This window comes from Chironomus tepperi, unplaced genomic scaffold (genome assembly GCF_022539635.2).
Source record: "Chironomus tepperi strain 1889 unplaced genomic scaffold, CSIRO-AGI_Ctep_v1 contig_445, whole genome shotgun sequence".
Lineage (NCBI taxonomy): Eukaryota > Metazoa > Arthropoda > Insecta > Diptera > Chironomidae > Chironomus > Chironomus tepperi.
Window position 1 is genome coordinate 2052426 of NW_027226567.1, and position 13919 is coordinate 2066344.

The following is a 13919-nucleotide window of genomic DNA, read 5'->3' on the forward strand; positions in this document are numbered from 1 at the left end:
ACAGCAATTGTCAAGAAACGATTGAGATGAACGTTTTATTAATAATTAAAAAACTGCCATCAAATTGAATTTATGACTCAAAATTGAGTATCTTAAGATAGTTTAGATTTAGAGCTTTTGACTATAATGTCCAAATTTCAACATTTCTTCATTTATTACGTCATTGTTGCTAGCATATTAATATCTAGCTTATCAAAAAAGCACAAGTCAATTAATCGATCCAAAATTCGACAACATCCCGGTGACTGACTGCCATGGTGCCAGATTTTTGCACCGAAATCAGCATCAAGTCATAGTCAAACCGGCTTCATGCCGGTTTTTTTAAATTGATGAACCAATTTATGCTAAATTCAAGTCGAAAATTCAAAAAAAATCAACAAATAAAAAAATTTTTCAAATCATTTTTGAAAAACAAATCAAAAAGTCAATCATTCATCAATAAAAAATCAAAATTCCAATTCCAGTCATCACAAAAAGTCACAAAACTATTTAAATTCCCCTAAAAAATTGCGTTCTAATCTCCAAAATTCGATTACTTTTTTCACATAACTTTTTTTTTTCTTCTTTGTGGATATTTGAGTGAATAAAATGAGAGTAGTGAGCGCACATTATATGTTATGGTTGTGCTCAAAGTATTGGTAAAATGTGGAAAATCACGTATACAAAAAAATTTTCCGTTTTCAATGTTATGCAAATTTTTCACCTGCTTTAAATGACTAGAAATTGACGAGAAATCAAAATAAGAAATAAACAGTCTTAAAAAATGACCAAAAAACTAAATTAATTAGTTAATTTTAGCTATCCATTCATTCAGTTTTCATCTGTCGCATGACTTTTCCTACAAAACTTCTTTTTTTTAAATATTAGAAAAAATTTTCATTGTGTATACTTAGCGTCATGTCTCTGTATATGTGAGTAATGCTTAGATATTCTCACCAACATTAACAATACAACACATAAGAAAATTGAGCAAATAAGAGAGAGAATCAGTTTGCATCAGACGGTCGTGTGAGACGGACGAAAAAAAAAGGGAGAAACGGCATTAAAAAAAAAATATTGAAAAAATTTTTTTAATTTCAAATAAAAACTTTTTTTTTATTTGAGGTGCCGTTCATTAACTCAGTTATATTTTTTCTAATATAATCAACCTAAAACTGCCATCGAGTGTATCATTTTACATGAATTTATAAATAAATAAACATTTTTTTGAATATAACAAATATAAACTAGCATAATATTGACTGATAAGAGATATTTTTAGACATTATTCATTGTGTTCAAAGTTAAGTGGTTAAAAAAAAAGTAAAAAGTTTTGAATGAAAATAAAAAGATACAAATTAGAGAGTAAAGTCATCAATTAATAGATAAAATAAATAAGTTAAATACCTAATATTCAATTAGAATGAGCAAAAAAGGGTGTGTGTAGATAAAATAATAAGTAAAGTAAACTAAATTCTAAGAAAAGAAGTAGTTTGTCTCGATCTTATCAGTATTGGTGAAAAAAGGAATAAGAATTCATTGTGTTCATAAGTTTTATGTATCAAATCGCTCCAGAAAAGTGTTCAATTGAGACGATTAAGTAAAAAGTGTTCATTAAAAATACAAAACATTTAAAGAAATTGGAAGTGAAATTTAGTTTTTTTTGTGTTGTAGTCAGGGTGGGTGAGTTAAATCAAAACTCAAAAATAAACTCATTTTTCATTGAATTGAATTTGAATTTGAGTTTTTTTTTTCTTCGAAGATGAGTTTGAGTTTTTTTAAAAAATTCAAACTCAATACAAATGAGTTGAGTTTTGAGTTTGAATTTAAACTCAAATCAAACTCACCTTGAATAAATAATTCATTAATTGAATTCCTAAAGAATTTTGAGAGATGTTCACTTTTTCTGTGAATTAATATGATTTGCTGAACATTTCATCTGTTCCTGGTTAGTTTATGCATTTCATGTCCAACAAATTGGTTTTCTGGAGTTCCAACTGAAATAAAAATTACAGCAACTAATGACTTTCTGAACTTTCACGAGGAAAATAATATTTGTTAATTCTTTCGTGATTTGTGGATTATTGCTTGCAGAAAATGGAGCACTCATGGATGAGCTTGATCTAAGATGGTTGGAAGTAGCTGAATGTGAGGAACAGATCACTTCCAATGCCAGAAAATATTTTTTTACTCCATTTGATTGTGCAAAGTGTTCTGAATTGGATTTAGTCACTAAGAGTACTGAAAGGGCACTGGAACTGCCCGGTTCCTCTACATCCACAAAAAAATTTTTTGTTCCTTTTTCATCAAGGAATCACCTCTGAAAGTTTGAAAATTTTTGTTGGAACTGACCGGTTCCTTTGGTACCTGCTGTACATTGGCCACTTTTATGAAGTTCCAAAATCATACAGAAATATTTTCAGATGTAGGGAACTATCAGGTACCAAAGGAACCGGTCAGTTCCAACAAAAATTTTCAAACTTTCAGAGGTGATTCCTTGATGAAAAAGGAACAAAAAATTTTTTTGTGGATGTAGAGGAACCAGGCAGTTCCAGTGCCCTTTCAGTACTCTGAGTGATAACAAACCACTTGTCATATTTGCTTGGCAAAAACTGCATGAAAAAAGATTTTTCAGCACTGGAAGTGGCCAGTTCCTCATTTGCGGTCACATCCAGCAATAATCCATAATATTCAGTCATTTCTTGCAAGCAATAAGTCACAAACAACAAAAGAATCAACAAATAATATTTTTCTCACGAAAGTTCAGAAAGTCATTGGTTGCTGTAATTTTTATTTCAAATATTTTGGAACCAAAAGATCCAGGAACAAATTTAAAGCCAGGTGCAATTCCGATCATATTGCAATATTCAATTTAATTTATGAAAAATCTAAAGAAATCTCCATAAGAGAATTTTTAATTCAAGGTGAGTTTGGATTTGAGTTTAAACTCAAACTCAAAACTCAACTCAACTTGAGTTTTGAGTTTAAAAAAAAACTCAAACTCATTTTCGAAATGAAAAAAACTCAAATTCAAATTCAAACTCATTTTTTCAATGAATTTAAATCAAACTCTCATTTTGAGTTTTGAGTTTTGATTTATTTCACAAAACTCTCCCCACCCTGGTTGTAGTTAAGGTGAGTTACATAATTGAACATCTACATCCGCTATAAATAATTGTAGATGAAAACAAAATGTGCTAGTCGAAATCGGAACCGTCATTTTCTTTTCCTTCCCTTAACAATAATTCTTCTTCGTCTACGTCTTTGAACTTCTTCAAAGATATTTTTTTTTCTTAAATAAATTCAAGTTTCCTTTTCGTCAATCCGACCCTTCACATCTAATTCCTCTAAAAAAAAGTATTTTTTGTGTGCATCATTTGAATGTATTTGTGCGACTATTTCTAATCTTCTTCTTTAATCTTCTAACAAAATATGTTTCGGTTGCTGATTTTATATCTAAAAAAATGAATCTGTTTTTGGCCCTCTAAATCTGATCTCCAAAGTAGTTTGGCAAGTTTCTTCTTTCTCTCCTCTCAATTTTCTGTGTTTTGTGTGTTCCTTTATCTTTTGTTCAAGTGTAAATATATAAAACAAATCTCAATTTCATTTGAGTAGTTAAGAGAATTGAGAGAAGTAAAGGGTTAACCGCAATAAATTGCAATGAATGAGAAATTATCGGAGATAATTTCGTGTTAAAATGATGATTTAATGATATAACTTGCGGACGATTTCAAAAGAAATATGAAAAATATTTTTAACGATGAATTTTTAATGATGTAAATAGTCAGACTTGTCATAATTAAATTTACATGGAATTTTCAAGGAAATTTCCTCATAAGTGTCCGATCGGTACATATTGAAATGTTGCCACCACGTCGACGAGACGGCAACATACTAACACCATGTGACAGCAACTTGACAACCTTGGTTTTTTTCAAAAAGTGTTACTTTTAAGTACCACACAACCAAGTGACTGTAACTTGGTTCTATGTACCACACAGCCAAGTGACTGTCACTTGATTCAAAGGACCACACAACCAAATGATTGTCTTTTGATTCTAAGTGCCATACCACCATGTGACTGTCACTTAGTTCTAAGTACCATACAACCAAGTGACTGCAACATGACAACCTTGGTTGTTTTCGACAAGTGACTGTCACTTGGTTCTAAATATCACAAAACCAAGTGTCAGTAGCCTGGCAAATTTGGTTACTTCCGTCAAGTGACTGTCACATGGTTTTACGTATATTGCCGTCTCGTTTCCGTTGTGGCAACATTTCAATATGTGCCGATCGGCGTGATTTATTCAAAAAATAACTAACCAACCGGATCAAAACAAAAATATACATCACAAGATTTAGATTAAATTTCAATGGCATAAAATTTACATAAATATTTTTGCTGCTTTACTTTGTAAATTTTTCTTGGCAGCTGACTCAAAAGAATGAGAAGAGAAATAATCATGAAAGGTGTGAGAGAAATTTTAATTAAAAACTTTTTTTTTTTTCATTTTCACTGCCATAAATTTGACTCATCAGAAGTTAAATAAGCAAAAATTAACAGGTTTTTCAATGCCTAATGCCAATTATTTTTACATTTCCTTATTTATTCTACTAAATATTGTGTGAAAGATAATCTTACATTGCCAATTTTTATTTAAAATAACATATGTGAAGTTCTCATTTTTTTGGGTTTTACACGCGATCAACGAAAAAGAATTTCTGACGTCATAATGAACGAATGAATGAATAAATGAGTGAACTTGAGTTAATCATACAAACGTTATGACTTATCGTCACAATTCAATGAAATGAAGATGGTTTTCTTGAAATTATGTACAAATATTATTCGACGAATTTTTATTAGTATTTGTAGGTGTGTTAATTAAAATATTATCGATGATTGAGCTTCATATTGCTTCATATCATCCATTATTGTGAGGGATTCATTGACGAGATTCAATCTTTTTTTCCCTTTTCATTCTTTGTCAATCAATGTAGTGGGTTTATTTATAAATAAATAATAACAGAAGAGAAAATTGGCAACGTAAAAAAAGGAGAAAAAATAAAAAAACAAAAAAATGTATTTCTATGGAATTTGACCTACTTTTTGTTCTATAATATTTATGTTTGTTTATATTCTGCTTCATATAGTAACACAATTTCTTATTTAATTGTTAAAAATTGACAGTAACTTAAATACTCACCACTAGACTACCGAGGAAATAATAAAAAAATTAATTGAATTGACGTAAATCAAAACAAACTACTTTAAATTAGGTCATATCAGTATTATCAGCCACAAAGGCATTATCAAGTGCCCTTCATTGATAGTTCTTGTTACTAAAAAAAAACTGTAGTTTTGCGTTCAATTTAAATTGTCGTGTATAGAAAATCAAAATGATCATTCAATTGCAAATAGCGGAAGTTGTACCTGCATAACAATTAAATGTAAAGAATATACAAACTTAGCATGCATGACTATGATTAATAAATCGCATTAAAACATCCACAAGCATCTGCTGTCAAGTGGGTCAAAATGCATACATATCCTCTTTCTCAATAATTTTTTTCTTTATACTTCCGTTCTCGATCATCTGTAGTCTTAAAGAATACTTGAATAGTTCTATACACTGATCATAATAACCACATCCACCATTTTATATACACTATAACAACACGTTGCGTGGATTAGAAATTTTATTTTTTTTTTCTTTCTTTCTTTTATTTTCAAAAAAATAAAAGAGTAATGTGTAAAACGCACACAATGACGAATGAGCTCGACGATGTAAATAAAAAGAAAGAGAGTAAAAGGGAAAAAGTTGATGCGATGTTGCCAAACTTTCTTCATTCTGATTTCATGCTTTATGCTGCTACTCACTATGTATGTTTACAAATACATATTGCTCTACATGTAGCGGCAACTACATAAGTAAACAGCATAAAAAAATCAATAATCTAATGTTTTGTATTATTACATAAATGAAAGAGAAAAAAATCAAAGATTTAAATAGTTTGATGAATTTTTTTTGGAGGGAAATGCATACAAATTGTATGGCATTAAAAAAAATGGGTGCAGTTGTGATGAAATATCTTTTTTTCTCTCATTTTTTATCCTGTTAACCCCTTATTGTTACTTCTATTCATGCTGTATTTTGTATTAAAAAGTGCAATTTTATATAACTTGCTTTATGGACTCTTTTGTGTAACAATGAGTAGGAAAGTATGACAATAGAAATATTGCAAAGTGCAGTAGTTTTTGCTAGTAAATCCAGTTAAATGCTCAGTTGTTTGATGGCAGATTAGTTTGTGAAATTTTAAATTCAGTTTATCTTGGATTCAGGTGTCTAAGCAACAACATTAAAATTTATAAAGGTGCTGAACTTCTAGAAAGAAATCTTAAAAGCAATTAAATTCAATTTAGTATTGAATGGCATCCTTTTCAAAGTTGATACAATAAGAGATTTGCTAAGTTTTCAATTTAGGTCTTCTATTGCTGCTAAGCTAATGGATTAAAAAGTTTCTTTGAACATAATCTCTAAGATACAATTGAACCTAAATAATTGAGGTTTAATTAAAATATTGATTAGCTTTAAATATAAGTAAATCTAGTGATGAAAATTAATTTTCTTGAAGATTTTCTGTTTAAAATTTGATTACCCAGAAATTAATATTAAGCATTCCTTAGAAATGAATTCAGTAGCTTAGATGTCAACAGAGATTTTGTTTGGTTAAAAAATCTGATATTTTAAATGCTGTTTCTAGTCCCAATACACACCCGAACAGTACAATTTGTTCACTTGGGCACTGCTACGTCGTCAAACTAACAGTAAGACGCAAAGTTGCCTTTATGGCACCGTGACGTCTGATTTTTACTGCCAAAAGTTGCACTTTGCTACATTGTGCCTCTCGGTTCACTCATTAGCTTGACAAAAAGCAATCAATGTTTAACACAAAGAATCTCAGATTTTATTGGCACATAAAAAAAAAACAATAAACAAAACAAAAATATCCAACTCAATGTTTATCGATGCAATTGCATGAAAAGCAGCACAAAGAATATTTCTAGTTGTAAAGCTTCCTTGAACAAATGCCAAGGTTTGTTGCTTAGTCATGAGTTTATTATTTTTTTGAGGTTTCAACACTGATTATGAATGATTTCTGTTAGTATTGATTGGAGATTCAGTTCTATTGTTCGATTCAGAATTGAAGTTGAAGATGCTGCATTTCAAGCTCGTGCTATTTTAGAATCTTTATAAATTCTTCATAGACCAATGATCATATCATACTAAATGCATTAAAGCCATAATATTCTACAACTATCTGCATGAGAAAATTTATCTTAACTTCATTTCTCGGACAGAGTCTGTGTGGTCAACGGTTTTATTTCAACATTTTTTCTTTCCTCAGGCAGCAATTTATTTACCTATAAATGCACAGAAACTTCTTATTTTTATTATTTTTTGTTTTGTCCTGGTTCTTTCCTTTCTCAATGCATTAACATAAAAAAATTGCGATAAAACTAAAACCGGTTTTAATGATGTATTACTGACTCTTATTCTCACTCTCCATCTTAAGTATTTAGAATTTATTTTGAATTTCGCAGTATGTCGACAAAAAAATATAAATATAATGTGCAATTTACTTACCTCATCTGATTGACTCGTTTACTGTTATATCTCATTGTTCTCGTGAGTCATCAACAGTTTAATTTTATTTTACACTTTGTAACTGCAAACAAAAAGTCACGTAGTTACATTTTCAATGATTTTTATGTGATTTGACCACACGTAGGTTCTTATATATTCGCTGTATCACTTAAAGATAAGCACAACTTATTAGTTTCACGAGGATAATGTCATTTGAAGTGAAATATCAACTCACATGCTGGATTTATTTTTTTCGGTATTTATGAAAAGCACGCGTTTGTGTCTTGTATCTTTTGCTACAGATGACATTGATACATGTGTGTACTCGAGATGAGAAATGTCTTCAGATGTCATACAATTTGAATACGCATGACGTCTGTTCTCGTGATTTTGAAGCGTAACTTGACTTTCTAAAATTTTTTGTTGTGATGTTTTGAGGGAAGCATCGGTGGATTTGTCAGTCTAGAGAGAAATTCGTGAAAATATTTACTTGATGTAATTATAAATTGTGTACAGTTTGAGGTCTTCCTTATCCCTCGTATTTCTATGCTTTCGTAATTCTTTGACGAGTTTTTGAATGAAAATTCTATTTTGTCAAGAATAATCAATAGATTTTACAAGCTATAATCTGTATTGCCTTCATTTTGAAGTCGTCAGTTATGTTTACTTCCACTATTTACTTCCTATTATTGATAATTTTTATCAATTTCTTACTTCAGTCTGGCCTACATTTTGTAACTTTCCTGTAAGTATGTGTATTTACGTTTCTTGTATTACAACAATATTGTCGGACCTTTAAATACTCACACAGTTGACGTGATAATGATCAATGCTTGTTCCATAATTGTCGTGGGACCATACTATCATGTGTGGGCGCCATGTCTCATCATTATGTAAAATATTTTTTTGCCTTTTAAAAAGTATGTATATAAAAAATTACTAGACAACAAAGCACGTTGTATTTACATTTTAAATATGAGTATTAATGTGGGATGACTTTACTATGTTACTATTTATTATGAATGATTGTTGTGTGTGTATAAGTTAGATTTAATTTAATAGAAAACGTGATGAACAACACGATTGAAGCATTGCATTCTATATCAAGATTTAAATGTGCATGTATTGCATTATTTTATTTATTATGCAACTCTATTTTATATTTTTTCTACACTAAACTCACTTCATTTTACTTCTATTCAGTAAATGAAGCTCTTTGTGTATTTCTTTAATACATTATTTTTAATGCCGTCACAAAGTGATGAGGTGCAATAGTAAATCGAAAATGCAACGCTTGCAAAAGTTAATTTTCAAGGTAAAACTGTTTATATATATTGCGGAATAAATAGGAAGTAGGTTAAATATGTTTAATGATTTTCATGACAGATTCCTATCTGGAATAATTTTAAATTAATTTTGAGATTTCCTCGATGATAGAAAAATAGTTTTAGATGAGAGAATCACGAAATAAAACAGTTAAAAATAGAAAAAATTTCAAGAAAACTAAAAATGAACAAAGAAAATTAGTAAATGTATGCTAAATTTATTTTGTGTGAATGAATAACAAGTTTGTATTGATTTAAGTTTACAAGAAATGTAAACATCTGCTTTGGAATATTCTCAAAACTATTTCTGATACCTTTTTGCAAATGAAGAGTCTATTTTCAGTCTTTCAAGTGACTTTGGTTACGTTAAGATGTAATTTCACTTTCAATTTCCCTTGAGGCTAATTATCACCATGTCAACCGCAACATAAGACACAGTAAGACGGTATAAATAAAGCAATATCGCCAACAGCAATTAAAATGCCAATTTTATCTCACAAAAATACTTCATTAAATACGTAAATTCATAATCAGAACCATAAAAATAACCAAAAATAAATGAACAATTTTATTAGCAAATTAATCCATCATATGAGTCGTGTGACCACCAGAACAGTATAAAATTCAATGACACATATTAATATACATTTTGATGTCATAAAAATCAGCTGATATATGTGTGTATATACATATTTTGATGAATGATGAAGAAGAAGGTGCAGGGATTTTCTTATACTTTTTCCCTCCGTCTCGTCATAAATTTTATATATTCATGCATAAAAAGAAATTGTTGAGTCAATCATTAAAAACTGGTTTATTTTATATATTTTTATACGATAAAGTGCATTAAATGTTTTTCTCGCGTAAACGGAAAGCACCTTTTATGATGTTGTTTATATTGCGAAATATTGCAAACTGCTTTATTTTGTGCAATTAAAAAACTTTTTATGTCTGATTCTTTATTTAGTGAAATTCAGAGGTGGAAGTTGATTCGGAAGATTTGTATGGAAACTGAGGTCAAAGCCTACTTGAATTTTGTATGGAAACTGAAGTCGATGTCGACTCGAATTTGGGTGGAAAAGTCGGCTTCGAGTTCACCCAACTCCATACAAGGTCCGAGTCTACATCGAGCTCAAGTCGTATCCATATAAAATTGTAACCGACTTCAATCTCTGTTATTTAGCAAAAAATTCTGAATCTTTTTATTATAGCATGAAATTAACGATGATTATAGCTTGTTAGCCAAAACCAATTTCTTCAAGTTTATTTGTTTATGAATTCCTTAATAAAAAGTGTGATGGAATTCTGTGGATGGTAAATAAACATCAAAAGATACAAAACGTAAATTTTGTTGAATATAAATGTATGTGAAGAATAAGAAAAAAAATTTAAAAGGCGGCCAATGATTACATATGTATATAAAATTTTTATTAAATTTTTTTCTCTCTCTCTTTTTTATTTTTACGAACTGGTTCGTTGAACTTCCACAGACCTCACTTGTGCGCTTGTGTCTATGAAAAGAAGAAAATGAGTCGCACTTTTGTTGTTATTTTTACTCGAAAAAATATTTTTCTTTTCTCTTCTCTCTCTCCATGCTGTTGTGTACCTCAACCTCCTCCTCCTCCCTCATTCACATCTCATCATTTCACTACTATGAGATATTTTCGCTTCATTTCATATTTCATTCCCGGTAATTTTGGAATCATCAGATGAGGATTAATGTGTAATGTAATGTAACGAACAAACACATGTGTGGTATGAAGGCAGAGATTTAAATACGACAATGTATATTTTTTTGTGTACAGAGAAATGAAAATTATTAATATTTGTGGTGTGAGAAATGGAAGGTGAAATTATTGTAGGCATGGATATTTTTGGTCAATTTGATGAGGTAATTTTGGATGCATTTTGTATACGAGATGGAATGTTTTAGATTTATTGGATGCCTGTTTTTGACACGTACAACATGTTTTGGGAGTTGTGCAGGCTATGTTGCAATTTGTCTGGATCATAGACAATTTATTTAGGTACATTCCACATGGACCATCTCAATATCATGCATAAATAACTCTTAAGTAGATTAATGTTGAGCTTAACCATATTAATGACTCAAAAAGTTATGCAAATCCTCTCTCAAAAGTCAAATTGATATCAATTTGGTTCTTCTAACTACCAACAAACTTTTTATTGGCTATCATTTGCCTAATTTGTATCCATTTCAACCACAATTTCCATAAATTTCACTTTAAACGCCATAAATCCTCTCAAAATTCTTTCAAGTTCTGTTATAACGTTATTTTTTTCTTTTCTGGGTGTCTCATTAGAATATTGATTTTTATCACGCTATTTCATGCTGTCTGCAAATTTTTTTTCTTTCCTTTAATTTTATTTCTTTTTTTTCTCTTCTTATTCCTTAAAAAGAATTTTTCTTGTGTCGGTGAAAGAGATATTTAATGTAAAATAATAAAAAAAGAAAAGAAATAACAACAAGACAAACTAACATTGTAGTATGTATCACGTCTCTCTATTCCTGGCATACGTGCGATTTGAAAATTACTCAATGGCTGCTTCCATTTTTTCCTTCATTATTATTTTATTTCGCCTCGATAGATAGTTTTCGCTTTATTTTTTGAATACTGAAATATGATGGTATGACGAATATGTAAGGAATTCTGCTTAACGTTACTTTTGTTCACGATTAATACGTTTATGGATATTTATTTGCAATACGTCCTTTTCTTCCCGTCATGCTTATGGCAAAAGTTTTCTTTCTCGATTGTCATTTGTTACGGGAATTATTAGGTGAATGATCTTGTCAATTAGTATATAATATTCATGATTTGTATGGATTAAGTTCTTAAGAATTTCAAATATTTATATCATAGTCTATTGACATTTAGTCGATGATGTGAGTCATATTATAAAATGTTAATCCAATCGCACAGAATTCTTTTACTTTTATAATCAAGTTTCTAATATTGTCTTAGGGACTGTTGACTTATTACGTTCACAAAAGGGGAGGTGGGAGGATATATATGATTGAAATTCCGAGAATTCCATCGCTCATTCTTAAAAAAGCTCATTATTCTGTAATGTTATAAGAGACCTGTCCATTACTTTCACATGTGACGTTCCCTACCTTCATGTATGCTCCATTCTTAATGATTTAAGTCACTCATATCCTAGTTTTATCTAATTTTAAACGTAATAACGACTAAACTTTTAACAAGCTACTTTACCAACGAGAACTGTAAAGAATGTCGTTAATCGAATAAGTGAAATTTGATTTGAAGTCACGCAAACTTGTGACTTGATTACGATAGAAATATTATGATTTATGGCAGAAGGAAACGAAGTGGTTTAAAATTAGATTTTTATGTACTTTTAAAAGGGTAATGACTTCACGGAAAGAAACAATTAAGAGGACATTCATAAGAATTTATTAGGAATTTATTAGCTCGTATTTTCATGTTGAGCATTATTGCCAAGTGATGAGGATATTATTGTGTATTTGCTTGACCTTTACAATATTTATTGATTCTTATTTAAAGAAGTGATACTATGTTGCAGATGAAATATGAAAAGGCAGGATTCAACAGAAAATCATTTTTTGGTCACCTGCTTTTATGGTGAAAATCTACCCTTATTAAAATACCCTAAATTTTTATTGAATTAGATAGATTGAATGAGAATTCAATTGAATTTGAGGAAATTAACCTCATGAACTTACATAAAATGAGTTTATGATTCTTACAGCCACAACATTCAGCTTTTTGTCTGAATATTGTGGATTACATAAAGAAGATTCTTCAAGTATATAATTAATAATACAAGATGAAAAATAGATCATCTGTTTTGTGTTTGCATATAATGACGAAAAACATATTTATTTTCTAAAATGTGTGACATTTTGTAACTGTGCCAAGCTGTATCATTTGTATATACAAGGTACAATTGATTGGGAAATATTCTGGGACGAACCTGTATAGATATTTCTTTTCGAATTCCGAAATCATATTGAAAAATAAATTAAATTCCTAATAAATTTTCAGGGATTTCCCAAAATTAAATGAGAAGATGTCTCGTGCTGCAAAAATTCCTTGAGAATATTTCCCACGAGTACAAAATTTTATATTTTTTTGAGAAGGGTGCATAAAAATCCTTTTGGCAAAAGATTTTTGAATGAGCGTTCTTGTTATGTATAAGCAGACTCAACAAGCAGGAGTGACGTCATTGTTATGAATTCATTTTACATTGTAAGAGATTGCTTCCGTACGTAAATTGTGAATTAATTGCGCTAAATTGACCTGGGTGAACTAACCTTATTTCGATTGCTATAGTTAATGTCTGACTTTTGAGTCTATTTTCTACTTTCAATGAATGGATGTTGTTATTGATGTTTTGATCTTCAATTTTAGGAAATCTACCTTAAGTTAAGGCGTGATAAAATGTATTTTGATCCTAAAATCTTGAAATAATTCATGTCGTACTAAGGAATTCAGTATTGTAGGACGTTTCAAATTCTCATGTTTATTCTGAGATCAATCCTACACAATTATCTATCAATACATATCAAAGAAATGCGCCTTCATCCGACCAACTGGATATTTTTAATAATCCTCATTGTTTCAATCATTACACAATTAAATATTCAAAATTAAACAAGCCTCTACATCCACAACAAAACAATTTTGATTTAAAGTTTGATAACATTTACGTAACAAAAAGGAACCATTAAGTTACATGATGTTGTTGCTGATTGAAATATGAAGAAAATAATAAAACATTTATTTGTTCATTTAAAAAAAATCGCAATGAATTAACATTCACTTTATTATAAGGGTTATAGTTGTTTTCATAACTAGTAGCGTATTCACAATAAAAGGCAATAAAAATGCAAACACACATAGGAACGTCCCTAGCCATGCTCATTGTTCCCTCTCTTAAATTAATTTTCAATTTTTTT

At 29.7% G+C, this 13919-nt stretch overlaps 1 protein-coding gene across 4 annotated transcripts in view; it reads left to right on the forward strand.

The window, feature by feature from the left end:
• Positions 1-13919, forward strand: part of Utx (Utx histone demethylase) — a 32783-nt gene that overhangs the window by 5755 nt on the left and 13109 nt on the right. Inside the window, exon 1 of one of the 4 annotated variants that reach the window (XM_070650109.1) lies at positions 1341-1658. The exons of 2 other annotated variants lie outside the window; for them this stretch is intronic. The gene's annotated coding sequence lies outside the window, so the exon portion shown is untranslated. Of the gene's footprint in view, positions 1-1340; positions 1659-2404; positions 3115-13919 lie in introns of those variants that run through there. One more of the 4 variants, XM_070650107.1, reaches the window with a different exon arrangement.